General features: G+C 35.1%; 1 long non-coding RNA gene across 1 annotated transcript; it reads left to right on the top strand.

Annotated features, from left to right (window-relative positions):
• Positions 1-2,975: 2,975 nt before the first annotated feature.
• LOC140012521 (uncharacterized) lies at positions 2,976-8,989 on the top strand. The gene is made up of 3 exons (XR_011819676.1): positions 2,976-3,934; positions 7,120-7,185; positions 7,931-8,989. It is a non-coding gene; the product is annotated as an uncharacterized lncRNA (long non-coding RNA).
• The last annotated feature ends 807 nt before the right edge of the window (positions 8,990-9,796 follow it).

The raw sequence follows: 9,796 nt of genomic DNA, 5'->3' as shown, positions 1-9,796 counted from the left end.
CTTATAGTTTCTAATTTATGTAAAACTTATCCAAATCATGTTTGCAAAATTTTAGATTGATAACACAAAATTTAATTACAATTCCTACAACTCTATAATAATTAACCAATAACAGAAATTATTTACAATTTCAGTGTAGACTCCTTTAGAGAGCTCCCAACTCCCCATCTTTTTTCTTATATTGTTTATTTATTTTTAGTTAAATAAATAACTTTCAATCTTTGAATTACATACTTACCATGTATGCGGTTATAAGTTAGTTAAATTTTAATTTTGAATTAATTTTAATATTTTAGAACGAAATATTATCAACATTCAAAATACTAGCAAAGTTTGAAATTACATACTTATCATATAGGCATTTATGAATGAGTAACATTTCTAACAATATTAACAAAACTTAACATACTAACACAATACCACACTTATAAATGATTATTGCAAATAAGGAAACAAATATTTGAAATCCTTCAAATTGGTAATAACAGAATGAAAACAACTTATCAAATATAAAAGATAAAACATACTATCAAATTCAAAAAGGAACTAACATTCACTCCAGTCATTCTTTTAGGTAATCCAACATAAATATGTATTATTACCTTTGGTAATTCTAACTTAAATATGTAACTACTATTTAAACATTAAATTAAAATGTCCAATTTATAAACATACAATATTTGTATTGTCTAAAGTTAAAAAATCAAAAGAACAAATTTATGCATGAAAAGATAACACTTTAAGTTTTTGGTAGAGCACTACCCAAAAACATACTAATAATTTGGCAAGAGAAAAATAAAAAATAACTTAGGAAATATCAAAATTAAAAAATAATATCAATTTCGAAAAGGAAATAAACAAATGATGGTAGTTTTTACATTACATGTTCTTTATTTGGGACAGTTAAGGATTTGCAAAAGCACCCACTAATCTAAAAATCGGCCATATCTAATTTGATCCGATCCGAAAATATCCGATTCATATTATTTGATCGGGTCAAAAGAGGGTCAAATACCATTTTAAATACAAGGTGGGCTAGGGTCACATAATTAAAGACTCATGGGTACTGAATCCGCTCACACATATATATATTTTATTTATTTATTTATATATATATACTATAAAATAATATTTTTAGAGTTAAATGAGTAATTTCATTCAACAAATTGCATTACAAATATCAAAGACTATAGTTTGTTTATAAGATTCATTTGTCGATGTCATGATCTTATATTTTTTAGAAAAAAGTTTAATTAATATGGAATTTATATTTTAAAAAATGTGTTACTTATTTCAAATTTTTATTGACTTTGAATTCTTTTAAATTTTCCTTTTCCTTGTGTTCACTTCACATATTATTTGTTGGTGGGAGACTTTTTTTTGAGAAAAAATCTTTATTAAATCTTATATGAATATGTAAAATATAAAATTAAATTAGTATAAATTACTTTTTAAAAAAAATTAAATGATAAGTGGGATAGGACGAGTACTCATTAATTCGATCCTATCTCAACAGGGTACCCGCTGATATGTGAGGCGGGTAAGGGTCAAAAAATGGCTAACCCACAAGATGCAGATCAGGTCAGCCAAATGGTGCACAGGACGGGTACCTGACTCGTGTCCACCCTTAGGGATAGTGTCTATCAATAATGCTAAAAAAAATTAATACTGGCATTTAAAATCTTCTTTTGGATTTTGCTGTGATTTATTTTGAAAATAGTACGTACTAAAATAAAATAAAAAATATAACTACACAAGGCTAAATATATATTTTTTTGTGGGCTTGGGCACCCACTAAGATATATTTCAGGTGTCATATTTTTAGAAATGTATGATTAATTAGGAAAAGTAAATAAATACAAATGATGGTAGATAAGATTAAATAAGGAAAGTATATAATTATAAGAAAAAAAAATAATTAATATATGTATATATGGTAGATTAGGTGAATGTTAGATATATTAACGGGTGCCCAATAGAGAAACCCTATTTCTATTCTTTTCATGTACTATTTTAGATAGAGTAAATCTTATATACATTGATAGTATACACACTATCATCATTTGATTTATATCATATGTACAAAAGTTGAATTTCAAATTCAAATTTTGCATAGTTGTCATTCATCCAACACTGACAATGTATACACTGTTAATGTATGAAAGATTAATCATTTTAGATAGAGTGAATCTTATATACACTGATAATGTATACACAATTGTCGTTTGATTCATAATATGTGTGCAAAAGTTGAATTTCAAATTCAAAAATTGCACAGTTGAATTTCAAAAATCAAAAGTTTTGAAATTCAGTGCTAATGATAAGGTTTTGTTTATAGTAAATAATTCAAATTGGTTTTAAGTAGCTACTTTCATTAGTATTTATATTTTGTCCTTATTTATCTCATTATTATTATATACAAGTACATAGTGTTGCTTTATTATTTTTGTTGAATTGAGTCTTTCTTAAGGTTCATTTGGGGTTACAGTGATTTGTTAAAAAGTACTTGTAGACACCAAAATTTCTTTTTTTTTTTGTTTTTCTCAATTTTAGCTTTATTTTTTATTTTTTATTCTTGTTTTTATGTTATTTTAGATTGATTAAGTTTGTAAAATGATAGTTAGTGTTTATTTTTTATTATTTTTATAAATTAGGTTCATCATTTTTCTTTTTAAGATATTTTTGCATTAAATTTTTTAAAAGGAAAATTCTCACAAAAATTCAAAAAATTTGTTTTTAATCCTTTTAAGATTCAATTTCTTTCAAATAAATGAAAATTTTGCAATGCAATTTCAATTAGGAATTAATATTTTTGTTTACTTAAATTGATTTTGAAAAACAAAAAATAAATAAATAAAAAGAAGATAGGTGGAGACCATGCACAATAGCTAGGTGGAGTGCATACAAATGAAACAAATGTCTCTATTTTTCTTTTGACACCACAATATCTAGAGGATAGGTGGCTAGAACACTTGGAAGCTCGGGAAAAAACAAACAAAAGAAAAAGGAAAAACAAGAAAAGAAGCTACGGGACAAGGGGAAAAGGAACCGAGAGAGAAGAGAGAGCTTTCGCCCCGGGGGGGAGAAAAAGAACAAAAAAAAACTGAAGAAGGGAGAAAGAGAGGAGATTCTGGGAGAGAGAAAAACAAAAAAAAAGCTGAGTAAGAAAGGGAGGAAGGACGGGATTGGAAAGCAAGAAAGGGAAGAGGAAGCTGCGGGCTGGAGCAAAAGAAAAGAGCTGGTGAGGAGCTCTGGGAAGAAAGGAGGAAAAAGCAAGGAGAAAAGAAAAACAAAGAGCTACGGGCAGGGCTGGAAAAACAAGAAAGGAAAGAAACCAGGAGAGCTTGGGGAAATCTGGGAAAAGAGGGAAAAAGCCAAGGAAAGAGCTGAGGGCAGGAGGAAGAAAAGGAAAAGAGCAAAAAGAAAGAAACAGGAGGAGAGAAACCAGAAAAGGAAGGAGAGGGTTTCGGGAGCAAGCAAGGGAAGAGAGGAAGAAAAGAATAGAGAAAAGGAAGAAAGAAAGTGGGGGGATCTGGGGGAGAACAGAGAACTTCAGACAAGAAACAGAAAGGGAAAAGAAAGAGAGTGAGAGAGGAAAAGAGAGGGACGATTGAGTAGAAGAAAAAGAGAAAAATCTGCTGCAAAAAAATTCATCACCAGGCTGACTAACCAGCCTGCTTTCGTGGCAAATTCTGACCAATTTCTTAGCTTTTAAGTGAGCTCTTGATTTCTGCACCATCTTGGCAAGTAATAAAAGAACTTTCACTTAGGAATCTCCCCAAAAAAACATCTATAACCCTCCCAAATCGGGACCCAAAGTATCAGGTTCATCATCGCTGAATTTTTGCGGCAAAGTTCCATTTGCTTCATTTCAAAAGTCGGCACGCCGTTTCATGGAGATTTCACGTTGGTTTGATGCCACAAACATTCTGAGGTAACCATTGCTTCTCCCTTTCTTTCTTTAACACTGTTTTCATGAGAATCCGAGTCCAAAAGGCATGAATCCTGTGACATTTTGCTGCTGGTTTGGCTCCGTGATTGTTATCATGTTTTGCTGTCTTGATGTTTCCCTAGTTGCTGTTTTTTGTGTTGGTGAAATTTTGATTGTTGGGTTTTAGCGATAAACGGTGTAAGTTGCACATTTTGCTAGCTTGAGGTTTGATTGGCATGATTTATACGATTGGAATGAAACCCAGAAGATTGCGGAACTTTTGTTGCAGAAGATTTGCATATTTACTCATTGAATTTCTATGATTTTGCCGCTTAAAACCAAAGCTTTGATGTTAATTGAGAATTTAGTTGTGTTTAGCAAAGAAAAAATTGCACCATATAAACACAGAAAGTGGCAGAAAAAGGAAATCAGTGAAGAGGAAAGCTTTTTCGAAGCTTATGCATGGAAACTTTCCAAAATTGCATGTTGACCCCCTGATTTTGACTTAATTCTACTATGGCCCAAAAATTAAAAATTTAATCAATTTTGTCCTTTTAAAATGTTATTTTCTTTGGTATATTCTAATATGATTTTTCGGATAGATTATTGGTGAATTTTAGGATGAAATTTGGAGGTTTAATAATTTTTGGTAGATTCATAGTTTTTTATTTGGATTTTGAAAAATAGTTTAGATTTGGGTAATATTTTTGTTTCGGGGCTTGGTGAGAGGGTTTTGATTTATTTTTGTGAATTTTAGCATTTGGCTTTGATAGGCTTCATCTGTGAAGACTCGTAATTTACTTTATTTTCATTTATTTTTATTTAATTATTTTATCGATTTATTCACTTATTTATTGGTTTGCTCCAAAATAGTTATTTTCATGATTTATTACCCAAGTATTAGTTAGTTATACTATCGTTATAAAAATTCCTTAGAAATTTCGTTTTATCGCGCACAAATCGGAAGTACGCGTTTTGCGCGCGCGATTAATTGAGGGACTTTAGACCTTTATTTTTAGACTATTAAGAGTGAATAATAATAGTGTTAATGGAAGTGCATTAGAGGTTTAGTGCACAAGTGAAACAAACCCGAGAGGAAACGAGCACGAAACGCGCGCGTACACGCACTATTGGAGGGTTGACTTTTGAGCACTTAAACCTTTCACCTACCAAGCTTAGTCAAGAAGCTTTTGCAGCTGCAACACACTCTCTCTTTTCTCTCATTGTGGCCGAACAACACCAAGGAAAAGAAGGAGCAAAACCTTCATCATTTCACCTCACTTTCTTGCACCAAATCACTTCAAATTTCTACCACAAACTCAAAACCACTTGGAGATCATCTTGGACTAGGAAGAGAGCTTCATCCTCATGGTTTCTTGGAGCTCAAAGGACCAAAAATTTCCGAGTTCATCATCTAAGGAGGTAGTTAATCATCCAACTCTTGAATCTTAGCTTTTGTAAGTTAGATTGCACTTAGAAACTTGTAGCTTCATGTGGGTAGCTTTGGATTGTTGAAAATCATGTGAGTGGGCTCTATGAAATCCCACAATGGACTTGTTGGACTGATGTGATAATTTTGAATGTTATTTATGTTGATTAAGTGTTAATCTAGTGGATTTAAGTTGAAAGAGTAGAAAGAAACTCAAAGGAAGAAGGGCTGGTTCTGCCCTGTTCTTACCGCACCTTTTGGTGTGATTTTTTGTGGTCAAATTGTTTTGATTTTGATGTAGATATGTTGTATAGGTTGTGTGAAAAGTTTCCACCAAAAATCACTTGATTTGGTTGGGTAAATGTTTGAATTTCGAAATTTCTTCATGGCTAGAAAACGTGTCCAGAGTTACTCTAGCAGCGAACTTTAAACGACCATAACTCTTTGCTCTGACATTGAAATAGAGTTCTGTTTCCAGTATTAGAAATTAGACACTTCCAGTTTTCTAACGGTATAAAATGCATCCCCTGATTCAACTTGAGTGAACCGTACCAGCCTTTCAAAGTTAACTGTCCTGTTTCACTGCTGTGTTAGAAAACCTGTTATGTGTTGTGATTTGTTGCTCAAATATGAGCTAGTTATGGATAGAATTTCAAAATGATTTCTTCTGATAAATTGTAACCTTATGAATGTAGTTTCCAACGCCACTAACCACGCCCAATTCCAAGTTGAATTGAGTGAGTTGTGGCCGAATTACAGAACTGCATCAGTGATTGCTTATTTCGAATTGGGACTTGTCATTTTGAAACTTTTGGTGTCAATCACCTACCAAATGTATTTGGATGTTTCTTAGACCTTGTCTTCATAAATGAACCAGATTTGAGTCGATTTCATTGGCCAAAAGTTAGAAAAAAAAAAAAGAAAACGGAAGTACAAGGCAGGTTTGTTTTGGAAATTCTTGGAACTTTAGTGGCTTTGTTAACTGACCTTTCGTACGAATTTTTGCATGAAATTTGACAGAGGAATAGCCCTTATATGGTAGGGTAATACTATCAAATTTGGTCCCATTCCAAGTCCATTTCGAGGCCCAACTGAAGTCTCAAAGTTTATGTTTCAAATCTAGAAAATCCTTGTTCAGTGAGGAATTTTCAGCAACTTTGAGCTGCTATATCCTGGCGCTCAAAACTCTGATTCTTGTTCCGTTTGTTGTGTTTTAAACATTGATTGTAACTCTAATTGACTTTCAAATTTGAAAGGCTAGTTCATATTCTGTGAATTTTTTCGAATTTCTAAAATTTGTCAAAAACCAACCCCGAATCTGTCCGAGGAGCCCAAATCAGCAACTTGAGGCCAAAATTTGAATGTCTTCCATTTTGAATCATGGAAAAATGCTTTCTAAGAACTTTTAGTACTTCGGAACTAGTTTCCAACGGTACTATGTTTTCCAATTTTGGACGTACAGAGAGTGAGATACGATTTTTCAAAGATTGCTTGTCAAATCTGAAATTTCCGAACTTAAAGGAAATTGAGTTTTTAGAACTCTCCATTTTCTTTCGATATCGTTTGACCATTTTACACTTGATTTCAAAGATAAAAATCAGATTTTTCTTGTGTTTTTAAACCCTACTTTTGAGTCTCGATTTACGAGTAATTAATGCTCATTCTCATGATATCTTCTTAAATTGTACATGAGTGCAATCTTTCTCGATAAGTAGGGGTTTTCAGTGATAGTGTGTAATAGTTCATTATTATTGCTCAGGCACTCAAGAGGATCTCACAGGAGACGCCTAAACAACCGCTTGTGCTTTACTTCTTGAATTACTTGGTGAGTGTCAAGTGTATGCAAACTTGATACATGCTTAACTGTTATTAATGATTGGAGATTTTGAAAATGGAGTCGAGTGTGTACTTTACCGCACTTGTTCTCATTTGAATGAATCGTGATTGAATTGATTGAAATGAAATGAATGGAATAAAATGTATTGAATGGATTGAATGAAATGAACGATTGAATGATATTGAATGATTGAATGAAATGAAATGGTATGCTATGACTGCATACGTCGTTGGAGTGAATCTACTCGATTCATAAATGTTAAATGGGAGACGCCCAAACCCATAGGCCGACCTTGGGACTCGAGCCGACATGGGTTTGGTCGGGAACTTTGGTGAGCCATGGGAATGAAATGATAAGTTTGATCTATTAGAGAGATCTTGCTTGGCCTACTCGTGCAGTAGCGCCTTTATCGACGTTCGGGCCCGGTGGGGGGTTGTAAGGTGGAAGGACTTGTGAAGTAAAGTGGAGTCTACGAATTGGAAATACCGACCCGGTTGACGGAGAGTCATCACGGGAAAGTATACGATTGAGATCTAGCAAAGTAAGTGGAACTTAGCTCATGAGAGCTACCATATCCTTGAATTGTTTCTGTTATATATCACTTGAATTGTTAATTACTCGAATATTATCGTTTTCTTGTTATTTGGGATTATTATTTGGACAACGTGCTTGCATGTGTGTTTCTTGGCCTCACGAGCAATTGCTCATCCCGTAGATCTGTTTTCCTTAACAGGAACGGCCTTGGAGTGAAACTCGAAGAAACCCTTGGGATGTACTTTTGTATTCGGGTTTCAAATGTAATCGACTAGACCTTTGGCAGTTGTATATTTTGAAAACTTGATGTATTTTGGAACTCGTGGTGTAAGACGGGATATTTGGTTATGGAAGCAACTTTTCTTTATTAGACTTGTATGAACGGTTATGTATCGTTAAACTTGAATCGAATTGTCTTAAGTCCTGGCGAGAGTTGGGCAGGCGTCCCGCGGATACCCTTTGGTTCGCCTTAGGGAGAAGTGGAAGCGTCACAGTTGGTATCAGAGCGCTAGGTTAGATCTATTTGGGAGATATACTAGAAACCTTACCCTTAAAATTTGAGATAGGATGACTTAGTCATATTTTAAGTGATATCTGAGCGAGAGCTAGTGACTAAGTTTCTAATCCGAAAAGTGTGGTTGTTTTACAGGGATGGAGAATGGGAACGGGACCCTTGCAACTAATGGGAATGACCATGCTAATGGCCATGTAGAGCCTCCTAGGCCTATTTACTACTGAGCTCTAGGTGGGGGAGCACCTGTGCGTTATTCGCCCTCTACTAGGTATTCTCGATGTTCGTGTAGGTTGACGTTTGCCTACCCGAACCACCTTGTACTAGCTCTGGACGACGAGCGTCGTCAGTTGGTGAACACCAACCGAGATTTACTTGAGGAGGTGAATGAGTTGAGACAGATGGTTAGTGCTCAGGGTGAGAGAATCGCTGAGCTTGAGGAGGTATTAGCTGGCGAGGTAGCTACGGCTGAGGTCACTTGCAAGGAGCTTCAGAGGACTAGGGCTCGACTTACTATGTTAGGTGAGGAGGTCCGAGATCGGATTTCTGGGATCCTAACGGATACTGGTAGGTTGATTGATGAGGTGATGGATATTATCCAGAGTCCAGATCAGGAGGAGGATCCGGAGAAGGATCCTGAGGAGGAGATTCCACCTGGTAGCCCTACTGTGGACTAGACCCAGAGTGATTGACCCTTTTGACCCTTTTGACTGATATAGTAAGAATTAGCTGGGGTGATACTAGTGCTGAGGCCATTGTATTTTGTATGACTGTGTGGCCTACTTTTGAGGCACTTGACTTGACTTTAGTCTTATGTGACTAAAAGTACTTTTGTGTCACCTATGTGCTATATTTTTGTACTCCTCCATGACTTGCTAATTGTATGGATCTTGACATGATAATGAATGTAAATTATTGCTATTTTCAATGTTTTTTGTGATTGGTCCTTGTTTTAAGTATTTTCCCCGCGTAATTGATTCATTTCTTGCACTAGGCACAACTAGGATAATAGAAGGACGAAGGAGTGGTCGAAACCTTGGGCGAGAGACTAGACAGGCCCAACCTCATGGGGAGGACCAGGGATCGGCAACTGGACCTACCCAAGGACAATGGAACATAGAGGGTAACCAAGTGGCTACTGCCATTAATAGAATGACTGATATTCTCGAACGGTTAGCTGAGAAACAGCGTCTTGGACCACTTAATCAAACAGGGGGACAGGATAGAGGGAAAGATAGAGCCTTGGAGAGGTTCCTGAAATTTAACCCGCCTAAGTTCATTGGTGAACCTGACCCTGAGGTAGCGGAGAATAGGTTGGAGAGAATGACCAACATATTCACCGCTTTAGACTATACCGAGGATAGGCGAGTGAACTTTGCTGCTTTTCAATTTGAGGGAGTGGCTCGTGCTTGGTGGGACGTGATAAGGGGAAAGTGGGAGAGAGCCCAAACTCCTTGGACTTGGGAGAATTTCACGAGGGAGTTCAATGAAAAGTTTCTTCCGCTTTTAATCCAAGAAAAGAGAGAGGATGAGTTCATCAAGTTGAAACAAGGA

Source organism: Coffea arabica, chromosome 8e (assembly GCF_036785885.1).
Source record: "Coffea arabica cultivar ET-39 chromosome 8e, Coffea Arabica ET-39 HiFi, whole genome shotgun sequence".
In the NCBI taxonomy this organism is placed as follows: domain Eukaryota; kingdom Viridiplantae; phylum Streptophyta; class Magnoliopsida; order Gentianales; family Rubiaceae; genus Coffea; species Coffea arabica.
This window is presented reverse-complemented; position numbering and strand designations above follow the sequence as displayed.